This window comes from Aricia agestis, chromosome 10 (genome assembly GCF_905147365.1).
Source record: "Aricia agestis chromosome 10, ilAriAges1.1, whole genome shotgun sequence".
Taxonomy (NCBI): domain Eukaryota; kingdom Metazoa; phylum Arthropoda; class Insecta; order Lepidoptera; family Lycaenidae; genus Aricia; species Aricia agestis.
This window is the reverse complement of record NC_056415.1, coordinates 5,908,296-5,928,622: the sequence shown is the minus strand read 5'-3', so window position 1 is coordinate 5,928,622 and position 20,327 is coordinate 5,908,296. Positions and strand designations below refer to the sequence as shown.

Genomic DNA, 20,327 nt, shown 5'->3' with positions numbered 1-20,327 from the left:
ATGTTGATGTTGCAGTTAAGAAGATAAAGCGGTTGGCGCTCACTCGAGCAAACTAAGTAAATATATTGTTCAAATAGAATAATATTGAAACAATACCCTTTACTGTTTTGTGTAATTATAATTTAAATATGTAATCCTTAGTAAAATTTCCTATTATCTATATGTGTGTATATATAAAACTCAAAGGTGACTGACTGACATGGTGATCTATTAACGCACGTCGCACAGCCCAAACCACTGGACCGATTGGGCTGAAATTTGGCATGAAGGTAGATGATATGACGTAGGCTTCCGCTAAGAAAGGATTTTGATCGATTCTACCTCCAAGGGGTTAAAATAGGGGATGAAAGTTTGTATATAATAATACTTCTTAACGCGAGCGAAGCCGCGGGCAAAAGCTCGTACTTTTATAGATACGGAAATAAATTGAAATATCGTATTTGCATGAACCCTCATTGGGGTGTAATTTTGAAAAACACATTCTTGATTAACATACATCGTAAGAGGATTTTTTATATTTACAGGTTTGATATAAAAATGTGTCGTTGTATCGTACAAAAAGTAGTTAACTTAAAACCAATGTTAACGACAAATGTAACACGCCCAGCCAATTATATTTTTTACTTTAAAGGGTTATATTATATATTATTATGATAATTATAATAATAAGTAATAATTGCTATAAATAATGCTAAAATATAAAACAAAGACTATATATAAAAAACTAAATCTAAGTCAGAGGCTGCGGGCAATGTACCCAAGAGGCTGGCAGCATTACCTCGCTGTATCGCAAGACTGATACCTTGGCCGAGGTAAGCGCCAGCTCTGGGATCGTTACTTTTCTCAACCAGTCTTTGGGATAACTCTCTGAACATATATTATTATATATATAAAACTCAAAGGTGACTGACTGATTGACATAGTGATCTATCAACGCACAGCCCATACCACTGGACGGATCGGGCTGAAATTCGGCATGCAGGTAGATGTTATGACGTAGGCATCCGCTAAGAAAGGATTTTGATAAATTCCAAACCCAAGGGGTTCAAATAGGGGATGAAAATTTGTATATAATAATACTTCTTAACGCGAGCGAAGCCGCGGGCAAAAGCTCGTATTATAATATAAGGGAAAAGATAACTAATTGCCCTTATATTATAAAATGTTAGCTATCCATTTAATCCACCTTCGTCTTCAATCGTGTGCTATTTAAAGCCAGCGGCTAAGATTACACAAGGTGTTGTTTTTACTATGGCGAATTCCAGACAGGGTATTGAGATCGAGTCTAGTTGGACTCGTTCTGTAATTGCCTTCCTTCACGCGCTCTTGAAAGTGGATTCAATGTCATAAACTTGGAAAGTCCCTTTAGTCCGCAGAAACGTGTTTGTGTTGATTAGCAGAGTAATTTTATTGTTCAAAGTCCAAAGTCCGAGTAACTTTGGACTTTGAACAATTAAAAACACTATAGTCACATGAATATAGTGTTTTAAATTGGCCAAAAATTACAGATTTAGTTTTCATCAAAATCGGGCTCGTAATTCTTTAAAATATCATAATCATAATCTTTATTTGCAATAATATCTAGTGTTGCGATGTAAGTATGTAGTAAAATTAATTTAACACATCTCAAAAAGATTTACTTACTAAGAGAAAACGTGTACTGGCACTTGGCAGTTGGCAGTAAAAGGATTTAAGTATTAAGGTGCCGGTTGGCAGCGAGCGCCATGTCGCAACCGCAGGCGACGTGTCGCAGCGACACTACTGGTTTTTATGTATTTCTATGAAATACCCTTCGCAAATCGCAGCTAGCGACACATATAAACCACTAGTGTCGCGACGACACGTCGTCTGCTGCAACAAGTAGCCGGCTTCCAACTTGTACCTTTAGGGTTGATTCAGACCGCAACGCAACGCGTAGATGTATTTCTAAATTAGTATGGATTTCACAGATTCGCAAGACGTCTGACGCAATTGAAATCTGTCAAATCCATACAAATTTAGAAATGCATCAACGCGCATGCAATTTTAAATCAGTATGCATTTGACAGATTCGCAAGACTTCTCAAGCAATTGAAATCTGTCAAGTCCATACAAAATGCCACGCCGCGCCGCGCCTCGCCTCGTCGCGTTGCGGTCTGAATTGACCCTTATTCTCCGATTCTAAGCACGGTACGTGGGCAAAAACGGTAAATGTCAAAGCAGAATAAAATTATTCATCAAAAACAAAATCAAAAATATGTATTTTTATTGAAATTAAAAAAATATTATTTCTTAATTGTACGTTCATCGGCTATCATTAAAACTCCAGTCACAAAGTCACACATCATAAAAAACAAAACGTCATAAAATTAAAATGCAGATGGCTCCATTTTCCTACAAAGATGGCGAGATTTTCCCATAATTTACTATTTACAATTGAGATTAACCTCATCTTTCCTTACGAGAATACAAACATCGAATAAGCATACATTAGAATTGATTCTGGATTACTGATAGCCAATAATATGACATAAATATTTATCCATGGAACAGCTGATGCGTACGACCAATATACTCGTAGCTCCTGCAAGGTTATGAGTTTCTATAGATCGTAAAAATACGTGTCATAATTTAAATAGGTATCGGACCTCCCAAGAGTTTGTTTGCTAATAATAGATTGGTTTTGAATTGTAGATATTTCATTATTCAGAGTTTCCATGATAACTTTCCTTTTAGAGTCCCGTGAATGCAGCAATTTTTAATAGGTAAGTCTAACTTTTTTCTTGATTAGAAATCTGAAATATTGCTGTTGCTGCAAAGCGTCTATAAAAAACTGAATGTGAATTATTATTCTTATTTCGTCTTTTTCGTTTCATCCATATTTTTTTTACGTGGTAGAGCCATGCTTCGGCACGAATGGGCCGGCTCGGCGGAGAAATACCAAGGGCTCGCAGAAAACCGGCGTGAAACAGCGCTTGCGCTGTGCTTCGCCGAGTGAGTGAGTTTACCGGAGGCCCAATCTCCTACCCTATTCCCTTCCCTTCCCTATACCTTTCCTAACTCTCCCCTATTCCCTCTTAAAAGGCCGGCAACGCAACTGCAACTCTTCTGATGTTGCGAGGGTCCATGGGCAAGGGAAGTTGCTTTCCATCAGGTGATCCGTTTGCTCGTTTGCCCCCTTATTTCATAAAAAAAACTTATTTTTTATTATAAATGATGAAAGTGTGTCTGTCTGTCTTAAACCACTGAACCGATTTTATTGAAATTTGGTATGGAGATACTTTAAGTCCCGGAAAAGGACATAGGATACTTTTTACTCCAGAAAATGTACGGTTTTAGTATAAAGTAGTATTTTAACTGTACGAAGATTCTAGACATATAAGTAGACTTTTTCGAACGGGCACCAATACGCATATTCAAAACTTGGAGATGTCCAAGTCTGTTTGTTGGTAATGAAAAACACTCGAGAGACTATGCAAATTGTAAACCACTTATGGACCATTTTCATTCTGTTCACACTCATTATGTTATTTATCTACAGTAACTCGTTAAACACAACTCACCGCTTACATAACTCGGATTATTTCACGAAATAGTATCGCTTTTCAAAATATACTTAAATAAAATACCTTAGGCCTCTCTCAATGAACGCAAAGATGACCGATCTCCTGCTACTCGCATCCAACATGGGCCTGTCCATCAGTGGACGACAATAGGCTAATAATAAATGATGATGATGATGAAAATACCTTAAGAAAATTCTACAACTTCTTTGCACAGAAATTAGTTTGTCGCAAGCCAATAAGAGGGAACGCTAACACTGTTTCTCCATACAAACGTATTCCCCAATTTACTCTCTGGACAATACGCCTAGACAAGTGATTTCTATACAATATTGGGATCTGTTAAAGCTCTACGTTAAATTTTTTCTAAATTTCATCATCATCATCATATCAGCCTATAGTCGTCCACTGCTGGACATAGGCCTCTCTCAATGAACGCAAGATGACCGATCTCCTGCTACTCGCATCCAACATGGGCCTGCAACTAAGCGGAGATCGTCGTCCCACCTAGTTGGTGGTCGACCTACACCCCAGCCTTGGTCTCCATTCCAGAGTAAGTTTACTCCAGCGATCGTCTGTTCTTCGAGCTACGTGACCAGCCCAGTTCCACTTCAGCGTACTGATTCTCTGCACTATGTCGGTGACTTTAGTTCTTTGACGAATTGTTTCATTTCGAAGCTAATCCGCCAAAGAAACTCCGAGCATAGCGCGTTCCATACCACGCTGAGCGACGAAAAACTTACGAGCTAGCCCTGCTGTAAAAGGCCAGGTTTCCGCCCCGTAGGTCATAACGGGTAGCACGCATATGCACGCAATGACATAGACGCGGCATTATATAGACCTTTCAAAACTTCGACGTAACGCCAATCGACTTGACATCGTTGCAGGGCTTCCAGAACAGCCCAGGTCTCAACAGAGTCAAAAGCCTTCTCATAGTCCACAAAGGCAAGGCACAATGGCTGCCTGTACTCATGTGACTTTTGTACAACTTGTCTTAAGGTGTGAATATGGTCTATGGTGCTAAAGCCTCTGCGAAACCCAGCCTGCTCCGGTGGCTGGCATTCGTCAAGTATATTTTTTCTAAATTTACTAATAAATAAAAAAATATTACCCTTCAAAACCGCAAAAAAATGACTGCCCCGTACCCAGCCAATCCACCGACCAGAAAGATCTTTAAGATGAAATAAAAACGTAGAGGCATAGACTCGCTCTTCCTGAAGATATTTAAAAAAATAATTAGATAGGCTCTATTTTGAAGGAGGAATCAGAGGACTACGTTATCTTGATTTACTGTATCTGTCTCTATCACAATACACGTGCCGGCGCAGGGTGAACCGTGATGGCAATTGGCAATAGTTTTGTCGTTTAAATTCCTCTGCACCCGCGTTCCCTCATAAGTAATTTTCATTTTTCCCAGCAATAGAAACTTTCACGGGACGTATTTCGGAAAGTATTTCTACAATCACTAACTTTATTTAATATCTATAAAATATGGTTGACATTGATCTTTATTCTATATAGTCGGAAAATTCAATATATTTACTTCATTATAATAATAATATCTATAAACTACCGAGTGTCGTAAAATAACTCTTTTAATTTATATGTATTTTTTACTTAATTGTTTATAATTTGACTGCTTAAGAACCTCAATTATATATTTAAGATAAAATTGATATTAATTAGCCATAAATTCACAAGGTATTTAGTAAGCTACCTAAATCCTCTGCAGATTTACTGAAGTCCGTAAAAATAAAATAATAGTTAATAATAAAATATGGTTTACAACTTTATAAATACATACAGCAGTAATATATACAGCAGGAGAGTACTCGGTACTCGATTCTCATTATAATTATGTAATTCAAATAGGTATTTAGTTTTTGACCAAATTTCCCTTTACATAAATTAATCATGGACACTTAGTAAATTACTATGTAGCCGGCGCGGGCGCGCTACCGAGTACCGCGCGCGGTGTCCATGCGTTGGGTAAATATTTATTTAAATTTAAGCTACATTTACTTATTTGATATAATTTTTTTATATTTTTTTTTATACAACACAAATTAATACCACCACAGCCTATGTTTACATGAAAAATTGAGATTAGTATTTATTAGATAAATTATTCAAAAGCAGTCTTCTTCATCCGAGATTTTCTCTGATCCATTGTGGTATTTTAAATAGCATTTTAGATATTATTTTTAGGAATTATGCCACTTTTACATAATTTGAGTAAATCTTTATGTTTGTTGCCTCCCTGCTTAATAGCAAAATGCCAAGAAAGTCTGGCTTTATTGCGGCTACTAGTCACCAAATCGCAAAACCATGAAAAATACGATTAATAAATAAAAAATTATATTAATTCATTATGTATGACATGTGCCAACAAAAACCTAATTTTCGCACAAAAATTACCCATTTTAAAGCCTTCTAAAATTTCTTCAAAGTCGGTAAGCAACGATAGATATGGTACAAACTCCAAGCGCCATTTAATCAATAAGAAAAATAACTGAAATGATTATGATTTAGTACTACCGACAATTTAACCATTTATAAAACCGATTAAAAATGTCGTATGTGGTGGTACTACCGACATTTTACACATTTGAAAACCCGGTTAAGAACGTTGGATGTGGTACATCCTACAATTTTAAGTTACCTACGATAAATTAATGTTGATGAAGTTAAGAATTGATCTCATAATCAAATCGAAAGCAATAAAACATAAGCTATACTGTTAAAAATATTTAAAAAGATTATAAAGAATAGTAAATACCATTTTCCGCACTAGCGTTAGCTTTGGACATAATATTACCATCAGCATTTTTTGCCTTTTACTATATTTTTCTTAATTTCGTTGAGTACCAAGTTTTAATTGGCCGTGCTGATCTTGTAGACATTGAAAATGGCGTCGAAAAGTAAAAAATATAACTACGGTAGCAAAAAATCAAGTGACAGCGCGACGTCTATTTCCTCCGTTAACATAGTCGGATATGGCATATCGTGCGCTCTTACTCGCTTCCGCGTTCCGTTAACAACGTAGGTAGTGACTATCCGACATTGTTAGCGGGCTATCTTAGTAATATACGACATTTTTAATGTGGCTATTTCAGAAACTACGCATAATATAGATTTTTTCATTTCAGCTTACGATAGCCTTGGTTATCAGGACATATTTTATGAAATAAAACAAAAATGACGATTTTGCACATCCAACATTGTTAATAGTCATGGGCGACATGTCCACGAGCTTACGTTTTAGGCAAAGTGGAAGGTTCCCTTTCATAAGATCTTTCATGGACCAAAAGCTTTTCCATGCTTTTTCAATACGTTGGTCTACTTCCTTATCTTGCCTGTTCTTGAAAGATGTAATTTGGCCTAATAATACTCCCCACACCGGGTTCGGTGACGGTGGCCAGTTCCATTGAAACCAGGCCTGTTACGCAGGAGAAGTTTTATAGTGCCCAAGTGTGTGCGCAGTACACAAGAGCACTCTCTCTTACTTTCACTCTCATAACCCAGTGAGACGGAAGACCGACATGACTGGCTAAAGATCAGGCGCAGGACCGACTTACCGACATGACTGGCGAGAGATCAGGCGCAGAACCGACTTTTTACATGCCCATCCGACGCATGGATCATCTTACTTGTCAGACAATAAGGTGATCAGTCTGCATTGTGAATTGTCTTAACCAAACTTGGAAATAACATGTTTCCAACGCGGGATTCGAACCCACGACCTCCGGAATCGAGAGCCGCGCTCTGACCACTAGACCACGGAGTCTTTGAATTACCCATAGCATAACACGATTGGTCAACTTTTATAACACTCATTCGAACAACATCGGAAATTGAACCCGCGACCTCCGAGTCAAGAGCCACACTCTAAACCACTGGCCCACGGAGGCATTACTCAAAGCTATAACGAGTGTTTCCACGGGCATTTTCCGTAATTTCCAACATCCTGTTTACACCAAGTTTACACGTACCAAATAAGCCATGCGTCTAACAATACTTCGGTAAACTGGTTTCGCCATTTGTGTCATAATCTAGAAAAGGCAATTTTAACACTGCCGTATACCTTGACGACGCGACTCCCTCTTTGATACGCATGTTTATTTTATTGTACACACTGTTTCCTACAACTTAGTAGTGCCGTAATTCGATCACGGCGCGGAAACCGTACGTTTTGCGCGATGAAAACTTTCGTTGGATCTCAAGATATCCCCATGGCTAAATAAACTCGAACTTAAGTTTGAATAGATACATAATAGAAGCAGACGCGGTTTCGCATATTTTGTAATTTTAATACCGATGAAATTTATAACATTTAAAGTGGGTTGCACCAATTTACTTTAACTATAACTATAACAAAATGTCAAATGAACTGTCAAATCTCTGGTTTAAGTCAATAATGGACGCCATATTTTGATGATAACCTTAACTGTTCAATTTTGCTTGGTTAAAGTGAATAATTCATTTTTATACCCTCATCCCTATTAACTTTAACTTTAACAAATGACACTTGGACATTTGTCAAGTTCTGTGGTTATTGTCACAGTATAGCAATATTAGTCCCTACAGTAACGAAACGCCTTTGACGTCGCACGATGCCGCCACCGATGACAGGTACCGAGCAGATATGCCAGGGTTGCCACGAAACGGGAAATAAAAATAAAATATTGTGCTTGTAATGCAAATGTTATCATTTAATCTGTTTAATCAGCGTGTTATATTTACATATTTATTTATTTTAAAAAGTTTATGCACATATAGGTACAAAGGTGGACTTAATGCCGTATGGCATTATCTACCAGTCAACCTTTGGGCGATACAAGGACAAAGTTGTATAGGTGCCAGTCGAAAAAGAGGAAAAGACAGAAAAAATAAATAAATATATATTATACTTATAAAATATATGTTTTGTATAATATTATACTATACTTATAATATACATATTATCACACATTAAATTATATATAAATAAAACCAATAACCATACGTAATATATTATTATATAATAACTATATTATAATAATATATAGTTGATCAATGATGATGCTAAAAATATTATAAATATTAATTTATGCCATAAATTATGAAAACTAAGAGTCTGCCAACTGTTTCAAGTGAAACTCACGTACCCTGCGCTTAAAAGTATCTCTGGTTTTTGACATCCTGATTTCCGGAGGAAGAGCGTTCCAGAGGAGAATAGCCTGGATATTAAAAGTGGACGGAACTTGACTTGTAAGAAGGGCAACTTAAAAGCTGATTTGAAGTGGATCGGAGGTTTTTATCGTGCCTGCTGCAACGGTATTGAAAGTGAGGGGCAAGATATTCGGGAGTATGGGGATGATGCAGCATTAGCATACAGATGGGAATATAGCACACACAGTGCCTGCACAGAGTGGCGCTGACGTACTGGTAACCAGTGTAGCTTGGAGCGATACGAAGAAACATGGTCGTATTTTCAAAGGTTGAATATGAATCGGAGGCAATTATTAAACAATCGGTCGAGTTTATCGAGTTTGTCGGCATTAACCCATCAAGCCCCATAAGCTCACCGGTAAGCGAGACACAATTGAATAACAATAAATTTCCAAGGATCCACGAATCACGATCGAAGGATTAAAATAATGAAGACGCATTCGAAATTTTGAATATATGTATTAAATATCCTATAATAAATCACATGTCAGGTGTAACAGAAGCACTTCAAAACTCTTTTTACGTGCGCGGTAAGGGCGCGGTATGTTACACTTGATATGTGTAGTGTGTACCTGGGTAGGTAGGTACTAATTAGTATGTAACAGGGTATTTGACAGATTTTTAATTTATTCTATATTGTTTCTATCCTTGTTACACTTCTTACAACTTAAACAATAAAACAGAGATGCAAATACATGCCGCCAAGGCCAACACAATATTAGTGTAAACTGTGAGCCGATATTTATGAAAATTTAAATCCTTTTTGTTTTTTGAATCAGATTTACATCCGTACACTGAATATTTATTATAAGATAAGTTATCGTTTTACAACACAAAATTCGTAGACAACGCGCCAACGTCACCCCTGTGGGCGCAGGTACACAAACTTCGCGAGTTTGTGTACGCGGGCCCGCGCCGCCCGCTTCCCCGCGGGTACCCCTCCGTTGCTCTGCGCAAGTACTGTATTCGTTTCACTACTGTAGGGATATGTCATATTGCTATACTGTGTTATTGTTATAGTTATTGCTAAATTTAACCTTAGCAGTAACTATAACAACGCCTATGGTGCAACCCACGTTAAAGGTACAAGCTGGAATCGAGCGACACGCGAGTCGCGACAACTGCAGACGACGTGTCGTCGCGACACTACTGGTTTGTATGTTGTATTTCTATGAAAATTTATCCTTCGCAAGTCGCAACACGAAGCTAGCGACACTAATTCATATAAATACATAGAAACCGCGAAGCGAAGCGTAGATGCATTTCTAAATTAGTATGGATTTGACAGATTCGCAAGACGTCTGATGCAATTGAAATCTGTCAAATCCATACAAATTTAGAAATGCATGTACGCGTCGCGTTGTGGTCTGAATCAACCCTTAGTACACAAGTGGCAAGCGATTATCGTAAACGCTAACAAAATGTATGCGATTTGACATAAGTAGTCGCTTCGCTAGCAAATACTAATGTAAAATCCCATACATTTTGTGGCGTTGGCGTTTACGATAACCGCTTGCCGCTTGTATAGGCCTTCTGTAGTGTCGCTATAACACGTCATTTGCAGTTGATGTCGCTTGGTCGCGTCACGAACTGTACCTTTACTGTTTTAAACTTTTAACTATTAACTAACGAATGTTCACCATCAAACAAAATGATCCACATTATGCGTTAAAAACGCTCGCCGCCGAGATTGGTTAACGTTGCGAAACACGAATTTGCGGTTTAATTCACGGGCTTATGTTACAACACCGCTCAGGCTTTGGTGGCTCTTTTATTCATTAACACGCCTTATTTACTTTGCTGAGTAACACATTACACCGTATTTACCTATTTCCGAAAGGAGGTTCTAATTTTAAGCTGTAGTTTTTTTCTATAAGGTCTCCATTTCGCATTGATCTGAATATAAGCGAAATAATTTTGTGTTTCCATTTAGAGCGGTCAATAGAGGACAATCGATGCTACCGAAGTTGCGGGCAACAAATCACACAAAATCAAAGTCGCTTTTTTTCCCTCATGTCCCTTTGTTCCCTTTAATCCTTTTTATTCTTTAATATTTAGATTCTTTCAGTGTTAGATAGCCCATTTATAGAGGAAGGCTATTGGCTATATCTTATCACGTTAAGACTAATAGGAGCGAAGAAATAGAGGAAAATGTGGAAAAAACGGGAAAATTATTTGAAAGGGCTAACTTGAACGCGCTAATCTCAGTAACTATTGGTCCTTTTTGAAAAATTATTTCAGTGTTAGATAGCCCTTTTATTGAGAAAGGCTATAGGCTATATTTTTTCACGCTTAGACTAATAGGAGAATGTGGAAAAAACAGGGAAAATTATTTGAAAGGGCTTATCTCGCGAACTACTGGAGCAATTTTTATGTTATTTGGCACAGAATATAAGAAGTAGACCACGTGAATGATCATAGACTATCGATTTTAATAATTTTTTAAGTGGATATATATTTTATACCCGTGCGACGCCGGGGCGGGTCGCTAGTAATATAAATAAAGCGATAGTGTGTCTGTCTGCTTTTTACCTCTTCACGCTTTAACCCCTAAACCGATTTTTCTGAAACTTGGTATGCACATACCTGGTGTCCCGGGAAAGGACATAGGATAGTTTTTAATGCGGAAAATTTTACGGTTTCTGCTATAAACGAATTTTGACGTAACGGAGTCGTGGGCGTCATCTATTTTAAAATAATATCAATATTCAATACACACACAACACACTCTACATATTGAGTTATTATTTTTATAAATTAAACGTTTTTTTATCACTTTCATGCATCGTTAATTACTATAATATATTATTTCCTTTATGAAGCTACATTTCATCACATTCACTGCTCTGAATAACTCAAGGTGAAGGGTATATTATTCTTTTTGGATTGGCAACAGAGTGTATTTTAATCCCATTTTAATTATGATATGCCGCGTGTTATACTTAAATGTAAAAAAATGTACATTTAAGTATAACACGACAATGACAAAAGCGCCTAATTGCCTAGGCGCTTTTGTCATCATAAAAGAAATGAAAATATGCCTAACTACGTCCACAAGTCCATAACGGAATTTTAATTTTAATTAAATATACTGTTGATTAATAATGCACTACAATTATTCGTTTCGATACAATGTAGTATATCCTTTTCCGTGATAAATTAAAGAAGGGTAAATTTTTTCAGCTGTGCTGTACCAAAAAGTTATTCCATGGCCTACTCAATGCAAGTAAATAAGCATATCAAGATAGCGACCTCCTATTTTTAACCGACTTCCAAAAAGGAAGAGGTTATATTATGTTCAGCTTTGGATATTTTTTTAAATGTGAAGTTCGTATTTAATATATTTTATTTTCAAAATACTTAGAAAGCCTTACTATTGTTACCTAGTTTTCACTGACCAATGTCACTTTAATATAAGCAGGAGAATGGTATCATTGTAATTCATTTTCTACAATCCTCGTACTTTACCATTCGCTCCGATCATCAACAAACCACTAGTAAAAGTGAAGTGTCAGATAAACAGAGAAATTGCACCCAGTGACCTTCTTTTGACTTGTGAGGGTCAGTTCAATTGATGCAATGTGATGTATTTTAAAACTGATCTTTATTTATTGCACGAGAAGATACACATTGAAATGATGGACTTGCTGCTCGTGGTTAAGTTGCATGTTCCTTTGAATTGGTCATTCAAAATTCACGCTATTCCAATGTGAATTAACTCCAGTGCAGGGGCCTGATTACACCTAGTGGAGAGGCGAGACAGTGCCCTCGTCCGAGCACGATAATGGTGATAGCCGATAGGCGAATATAATATTATACCTACATACCGAGTGCTCGGCCAAGGGCACTGTTTTGCCACTCTACTTGGCAGGTGTATCAGCGTTGCCAGACGTCCCGATTTTGGCGGGACGTCCCGTTTTTTTAAACAAAATTAAATGTCCCGCGTGGGATAGGCAGTCCCGCTTTTCATAACTCGAACGTACGTGCAGCGTGCTGAGAAAGAAAGGTTCGTAATGAAGATAAGACTTAAGGGTGTGGGGAGGAGAGGATTTTCTATGGCTATTTTTGCTATCCTTTGTCACGTAAACGAGGTAGTCATGATACGACAATACATAAAGCCATATTATTGCTAGCATGTAATCCTTTACACAGGGCCCCGCTACCATATGTGCAATGTGTGCAATGCACAGGGGCGCCACCCTCTAGGGGCGCCAAATCGCCATCTTTGGGGGCGCCAAAACCAAGGACCCAAAAAAATGTGCCTAAAGGGGAGCCCCTTTTAGGCAAAATCCTTTTTTTGCACACAGGCGCCAGTAGCCCTTAAGGCAGAGGCCTTCACATGCTAGTAACATTTATATGTTACTATAGTTCGATCTCACAAACCTGGGGTCATTTATTATGCTAACCAACTACTATTGTTACATAACAACTTCAGATGAAACTAGTTTTTTGTCGCTGTTCTGATGAATTGATCGAACTTCAAACAGAATTTTATGTTTTTTTGAAGACGAGACCGCGCTGGATTCTGCAACGACAAGTTCTATAAAAATAACGTTTGTAAGACGTCAGATTCACGTTTGTAAAACGTCAGTTCAATGAAACGTGAAGTGTCGTGTCGTGTCGCGTCGCGTAATAAGTGCGATTTCGTGGCTGGCCTATATCCATCCTATTTTTAACCAACTTCCAAAAAACGAGGAGGTTATTCCGTTCGTAACTTAACTTGCATGCATGCAATAACAGCAGCTGCGTTGTGACTTGTGAGAAAATATTACGAGTATTTCATGAAAATCATTTTCCGGAAATTGGAGTTATAAAATCATATAGTTAATATACTTACCTAGCGGAATAGAGAAACAAAGGCCTGAGCAAGACAGATGTCACTATCAGTAACACTGCATGGTAAGAAGAGACGTGTGATACATGACTGGACTGGACGTCAAAAACAGCAGCACTCTGTTTTTGACGTCCAGTCGGCACGTGCCGCATGTTGACAATTTAATCTCATAGAAATCATGTTCAATCATGCTTGTGTAAGTGTATACATACGTACACATATTTTTACACACAGATGAAACCAATGTCGGTTTCGTTTGACATCTCGAGATTGTTGCTCTATTCCGCTAGGTATATTAAAACTTTATGTATAAAATTGAGCTTTAAATGACATAATGTTGTCATTATCACTTTCAATGTTAGCATCATTAAACATTATACATTATCCTGATGAGCTCTTTCACATCATCGTGCGAAGTGGACTTCGATCACCTTGACCATCATCGAATATTTTGAATTTGTTAGCACATTTCCGTGTCATTGACCTCCGAACATAATGTTATGTAACAATTAGCATGTGAAAAGCTTTACATGTGTTATAACCAGAAAAACTATAACATAAGGCCCAAACGTTTTTTAACAAGAAATAATAACTCTACAACAAATGTTACTACGTACCTAGAAGATTACTAATTCCAAATAAAAAAAGTAACTTTCGATTTTGATGAAAATATGGACGACTTTTTTCGCAACTTTCAAATAACCTCACTTCTAAATAAACACTTTATTAAAAAAAAACTGCCAATTTTGAATAATTGTAATAATATAATACCGTAAATATTCACTTTATTTACCGAGTCTTGTCCTTTGTCATAAAGCGAGCAAAGTTATAACAAGTTTTTTTTTACATAGGTTTGCCTTCTAAATAATTTAATGAGCGGTGGCTTATTTAGCTTAGTTTAGTGAAGTTTCGCTTACTGGCGAGCGCTGAATCAATTCAGAGCTAGAGCTCTGAATTGATTCAGCGAAACGCCAATGTGTGTACTCTTAACATAATTGAATAGTTTTTCGTGAGACCACAGAATTTAACAAAAAAAATAGATTCATAAAAGAAAATAAGTTGAGTAAATTATTAATTTGTTTCTTCTATCCGGCTTTTGATGTCCGATCAAATCTGGACTGTCCAGTTACAAGTTTCCGCGATCTGCCAACCCTATTCACGTGCGAGTCTTGAAGTCACGTTGAAATCCACGCGGTAGAGGATACTACGAGTCAAAGGTGCCGATTGGCAGCTGGCGACATGAAGTGGCGGCTGACGACGTGTGCCGTCGCGACACTACTGGTTTCTATGTATTTCTATGAAAAGTGTCGCTAGCTGCGGAGGGTATTTCAGAATACGTGTGGGAGAAACATGTTCCGGCACGAATGAGCCGGCTCGACCGGAGAAATACCAAGTTCTCACAGAAACCCGGCGTGAAACAGCGCTTGCGCTGTGTTTCGCCGAGTGAGTGAATTTACCGGTGGCCCAATCCCCCACCCTATTCCCTTCCCTACCATCCCCTATTCCCTTCCCTTCCCTACCCTCCCCTATTACCCTATTCCCTCTTAAAAGGCCCGCAACGCACCTGCAGCTCTTCTGATGCTGCGAGTGTCCATGGGCGATGGAAGTTGCTTTCCACCAGGTGACCCGTTTGCTCGTTTGCCCCTTTATTTCATAAAAAAATAATAATTTTACATAGAAACCAGACACCAGTAGTGTCGCGATGACACGTCGGCTATTGCCGCTTCATGTAGTCAGCTTCCAACTTGTACCTTTACTCTTATCAGAACTGCCATTATTAGTCAAATGAGGTTTAGCGTGGTTATAACAGGTGTGGCCAAGTTCGATAATGGCCATAAATTATAATAATTTTTTGGCCACTAGCCACTGTCGTGATGTCGATTTATTGTCATATTTTAAATGGTTTTATATTATGATTAATCAAATAGTTTTATAGCGACAATACAAGGAAACACGATGTTTTACTGTAGACATTAGGTCTGCTCTGTAACAGGATGTTAACACCATATTGTGTTTTTTTGTATTCGGTAGCGGGCAGAGTTTTTAAATTGAAAAACCGGCCAAGTGCGTGTCGGACTACGCGCAATATAGGGTTCCGTAGTGCCACTAGTTTTTTAATCTTTTTTTATATTCAAATAATGTACCGATAATGTGTTTTACACTACCAACAACATCAGTTACGTTGAAAGGAATTTGAACGAAAAGTTCTTTATACTTCGCCGAATGTTTTTTTTTTAGTTGATCGACTATTACTCAAAAACTTATGAAGTCTTCTTAGCCGTGATAGTTTTCCTTTTAAATTCAGCATATTTCCTACTCCCATGAATTTATTCACATTTTCAGAAGCAACCGTTTAGCTGGTAGAAGAGGGCTGGACTGGACCCTAAACAATGTTTTTCACTTTAAAACTTCATATTTCACAAATGGATCCCAAAATTGGAAAATGATCTTTGAATACTCGTAATATGTACATTATACAAAAAAACTATCCAACGACACCCCACACGGTCGGGTGGACGCGAAATGTGTAGGGAATGTGTAGGGTAGGTACCATAAAAAATATTTTTTAAGAATTTATAATATACCAATTGGTCGGCATCATTAATATCTGCATTCATGCCGAATTACAGCCTTGTAGGTCCTATAGTCTCTAAGCAAATCCGCGGACAGAGAGACGGACAGACGGACGGACAGACCGAAACTATAAGGGTTCCTTCTTGACTACGGAACCCTAAACGTATTTGTAGAAGCTCAAAATATTAACTTAACAAAATATATTATGCGACAGTTACGTTATAATTAACGTTACTGTCCCATAATATATTTTGAAAGAACGTTAACATTTCTGGATGATATATTTTGGTACACGTATTATGAGCTTGAACAAGGAATTAATATCAAAATATACTTCAGGACTGAGGACGGACCAGTGATATTAAAACTTTAATGAAAGATAAAACGACGGAAACCGGTACCTACATTTTTGCGTTTCCGGGTTTAAATTTTAAAATATTCACACACTTAGTTGGACAGGTCCATATTTCGCTGGAATCTAAGGTATATTGTTTGTTCAGGATCCAAAAATTATAACCTAAAAATATTTTTCTAGTAAGGGCCTGTTTCGCCACTTCCTGATAAGTGCCGAATAGGCTATCCACCACTTAACTTGACAGATGAAGTATGGAGAATCTGTCAAAAAAGCTGTGAATAGCCTATTCGGCACTTTATCAGAAAGTGGTGAAACAAGCCCTAAGTGTATTTGTGTGTTTGTGTCTCTACTATCTACATTTTAATGTTCTACATAATTTTATGTTACTCATGTTAAGTTAAAGTTATTCTTAACTAGATGACGCCGGCAACTCCATTGCCCAGAAATTCGTTTATTAGAACCGTACATTTTTCCGGGATAAAAAGTATATATGACTCTTAGAGTCTTATATACTTTTTATAAGACTGTAAGATCTATCAAAATCAGTTCAGCGGCTTAAGCGTGCAGAGGTAACAAACAGGCTGACAAAAACATCCCTGGCGCATTTACAGGGTGTAACAAAAATAAGTGATAATACTTTAGGGTGTGTACGTGTTCCTTGTAGAGAGTTCACTGTGAAAGTAGCAGCGCTGAAAGACCAAATTTTTTTTTCACTTTTGAATGGTGAAACTCGTGACGCACGGGCCCTTGCCCATACAAAAGTGAAAAAAAAATTTCGTCTTTCGTAGCTGCTACTTTCACAGTGAATGACGTACATACCCTAAAGTAATATTACTTATTTTTGTTACACACTGTATAATTAGGATTATTGTAGTATCTACCTACAAAAACTTAAATAAGTATTCGAAAGGAGTAAAGGGAATCACTGTGGTAATGTTGAAGGTTGATACTGGGAAACCCTGCTATAAAAATATATATTTTGGACCACTTTTATTTTGTAACAAAAACCAAATTTTTGTACCCTCAGCTTAAAATAATTGTTCTTTAATAACAAAAGACGAATAAACTTTAACGAGTAACAATCCTTCCAAGACTCATTATAAAATATACTTGACATTAAAATAAGTTATCACGCGCACGGCGCAGCATCGAACATGATCGAAGGTAGTCTTTTTTACTAAGTATTGATGCAATAAAAAAATATACAATAGACTATAATAAAGAATACTTGGATTTGTCCTTTCCTCCGAAAGCGCGTCTAATTCCTGGTGGTGAAATTAATTACTGTAAAATTAGGACCACCAAGATACAGGCTTCGCCTAGTTTGGGGTCCACAGGACAATCATTTTAGTTGTAAAAAGTACTTAATTATATTATATCTTAACGTTAAGTTGAGACTTGATGTGTTTAAAGTAAGTTTATTTTTACTTTAATTTTGCATGAATTTCTAATTGTAACCCTGTTTTAATATATTGTATTATTGTGGTGGGTAATAAATTATTATTATTATTACCATCTTCACACAAACCGCCTTAATCGGCGCCTAAACATAAGCGAATATGAGTTAAAGTGCTTATTCCACCTTACTAGACGTCCTTATTAGAATCCTAAAAAGACTTATTGAAAGCTTCTGATTCCACCAATCAGAAGCCACACTTCTTCCGATTTAGTTCGCTAATTAGGATCCTAACTTACTAAATGCTATTTCACTTCACTAAATTTAGTTACTGAATCAATTTAGACGTCTTAATTTAGTAAGGTGGAATAAGCCCTTAACGAGAACAAGGGCATGTTGGCTTGCGCTAAGAATTTGTCTTTTAGCGATTCATTAAGGACCAACTGAGTTACTGTGTGTCATTATACTGTGGTATAATGTAATTAATTTTCAATTACAGATTATTATGAGTATCTGAACTAACGGGTTTTTCCGATGCGCCGTTATGATGTAATTATTAACATTATTTTGAGAATTTCGTTGGGACCTTAATCGTTTTGAGAAGATGTTATTATGCACCTGGTTTATGTAATTGGTAAAGTCGGTATTGGTTTAACACGTTTTGCCTGAAAGTGGCACATCATTTCGCTTTAAGGTCAAAAAGTTACAAGTACTCTATGTAAGTAGCAAGGTGAATTTTTCTTTAAAGAGCTGATGAGGAATTTTATTAAAGAAAATACGGAAAATCATAATCCAACACGCTAAGGAATATTTGGTTTTTGCTATCTGCTTTTTAGGGTTCCGTCCCCAAAGGGTAAAAACGGGACCCTATTACTAAGACTTCGTTGTCTTTTTTGCCTGTTTTTTGCTCTGTATTGGTACGGAACCCTTCGTGCGCGAGTCCAACTGACACTTGGCCGATTTTTATTACTTACGGCCGTTCCCAATATTTGATCTATCTCTGGTTTTGCCCTACTAGAGATAGGAATAGCTCACATTAGACATTAGAGACATATATTCTATGTCCATTGTGAGCTATTCCTATCTCTAGTAGGGCAAAACCAGAGATAGATCAAATATTGGGAATGGCCGTTAGACGGCTGTATTTGGATTAGTCAAAACTAATCCTTTGTCTTATTATCTAATAAGACAAAGGATTAGTACCGACTTGTCTTTAGAGTTTCAGTAGAATATAACTCAACCTTTATATTTTCTCCCCCACAAAACCCTTGCTGCATAAACCGATTGTATAATAATAATTTACATTACTGTCTCGTGTAAATAATAAATTAATTTTAATAATATTAATATATATTTAAAATGCCAACGACAAAATCCGAAAAATAGAGCATAAAGGAAAAAATAAAAATACTACCTTTATGGTCTTAGGTACATATGGCCTTTATAGAGGGTCGAGCGCTTGGAGTCCCGCCACAAAGTGAATTTTAGCTCCTTTGTGGTGAGAGTCCCGACGCACCATCTACCGACCTTCGAGAAGGAGGAGTTCTGGCCCTACGTGTTTAGTGTTTTAGTGTTAGTGTTAGTTTTTAGTATCATTGTATGTATGTTAGTCTATAAGGTATTTATAATATGGGCCAAGATGCCTGAGTTAAATAAATAAATAAAATAAAATTAAATTTATAGGCTACCATGAATACTAGCTCATGGTTTTAACGACATTTTACATTGTAAGTTTATTTTTTAACAAAAAACATCTCTGATTAGTTGACACAAGCGATGATAGTAAACAGCATGGCTGTTGTGGACCTTCCCTTGAAACTGGTTATTCGACCAATATTTGGACCTAAAGTAGAATAATGTTTTTTTTTCGCATTACACCTTGAGGCTGCAGTATGAAGTGTATTTTCATTTCATTTATTTAAAATACAAGGCGTTTATTGTAGCATTGATACTAATAAATATTTAATAACAATGAAAATAGTGCAATTTTTGCACTACTTTAACCCAAAAAAGTAATTAAAATAGCGATCTAATTAAAAAATACATACCACTGTTAATTATCACTTTATCACTGTAAATAGTTCGTAAACTTCACTTGCGAGCAGATACCGAGCCGCAATATTACCGCGCGAGGTACGTTTTGTGCAATGTGCGCGCGCGCCGCTTACGGTTGCCTATATATCTTTGGCGCGTGACGTCACACTTGTGATAACCGCTACGCACCGTGGACGTGCTATATCTGATCTCCACCATCTCGTACCCTCAACTTGAACGATAACAGCTACAGACGAGAGCTAAAAGCCTTCTACACTCTAATAATTGCTTCTCCAAAGGATATTGTTTTTACTTGATGGAGTCTAAGGTTGGGTTGCACCAGAGCTGCAGAGGCGTGGTTAAAGTTAAAGTTATTTTATA

General features: G+C 37.1%; 1 protein-coding gene across 1 annotated transcript in view; it reads right to left on the bottom strand.

The window, feature by feature from the left end:
* The window catches only part of LOC121730968 (elongation of very long chain fatty acids protein-like), a 75,317-nt gene extending 55,243 nt beyond the window's left edge, over positions 1 to 20,074 (bottom strand). The window contains exon 1 of the mRNA XM_042120219.1: positions 19,961 to 20,074. The gene's annotated coding sequence lies outside the window, so the exon portion shown is untranslated. The remainder of the gene's footprint in view (positions 1 to 19,960) is intronic.
* Positions 20,075 to 20,327: the final 253 nt, after the last annotated feature.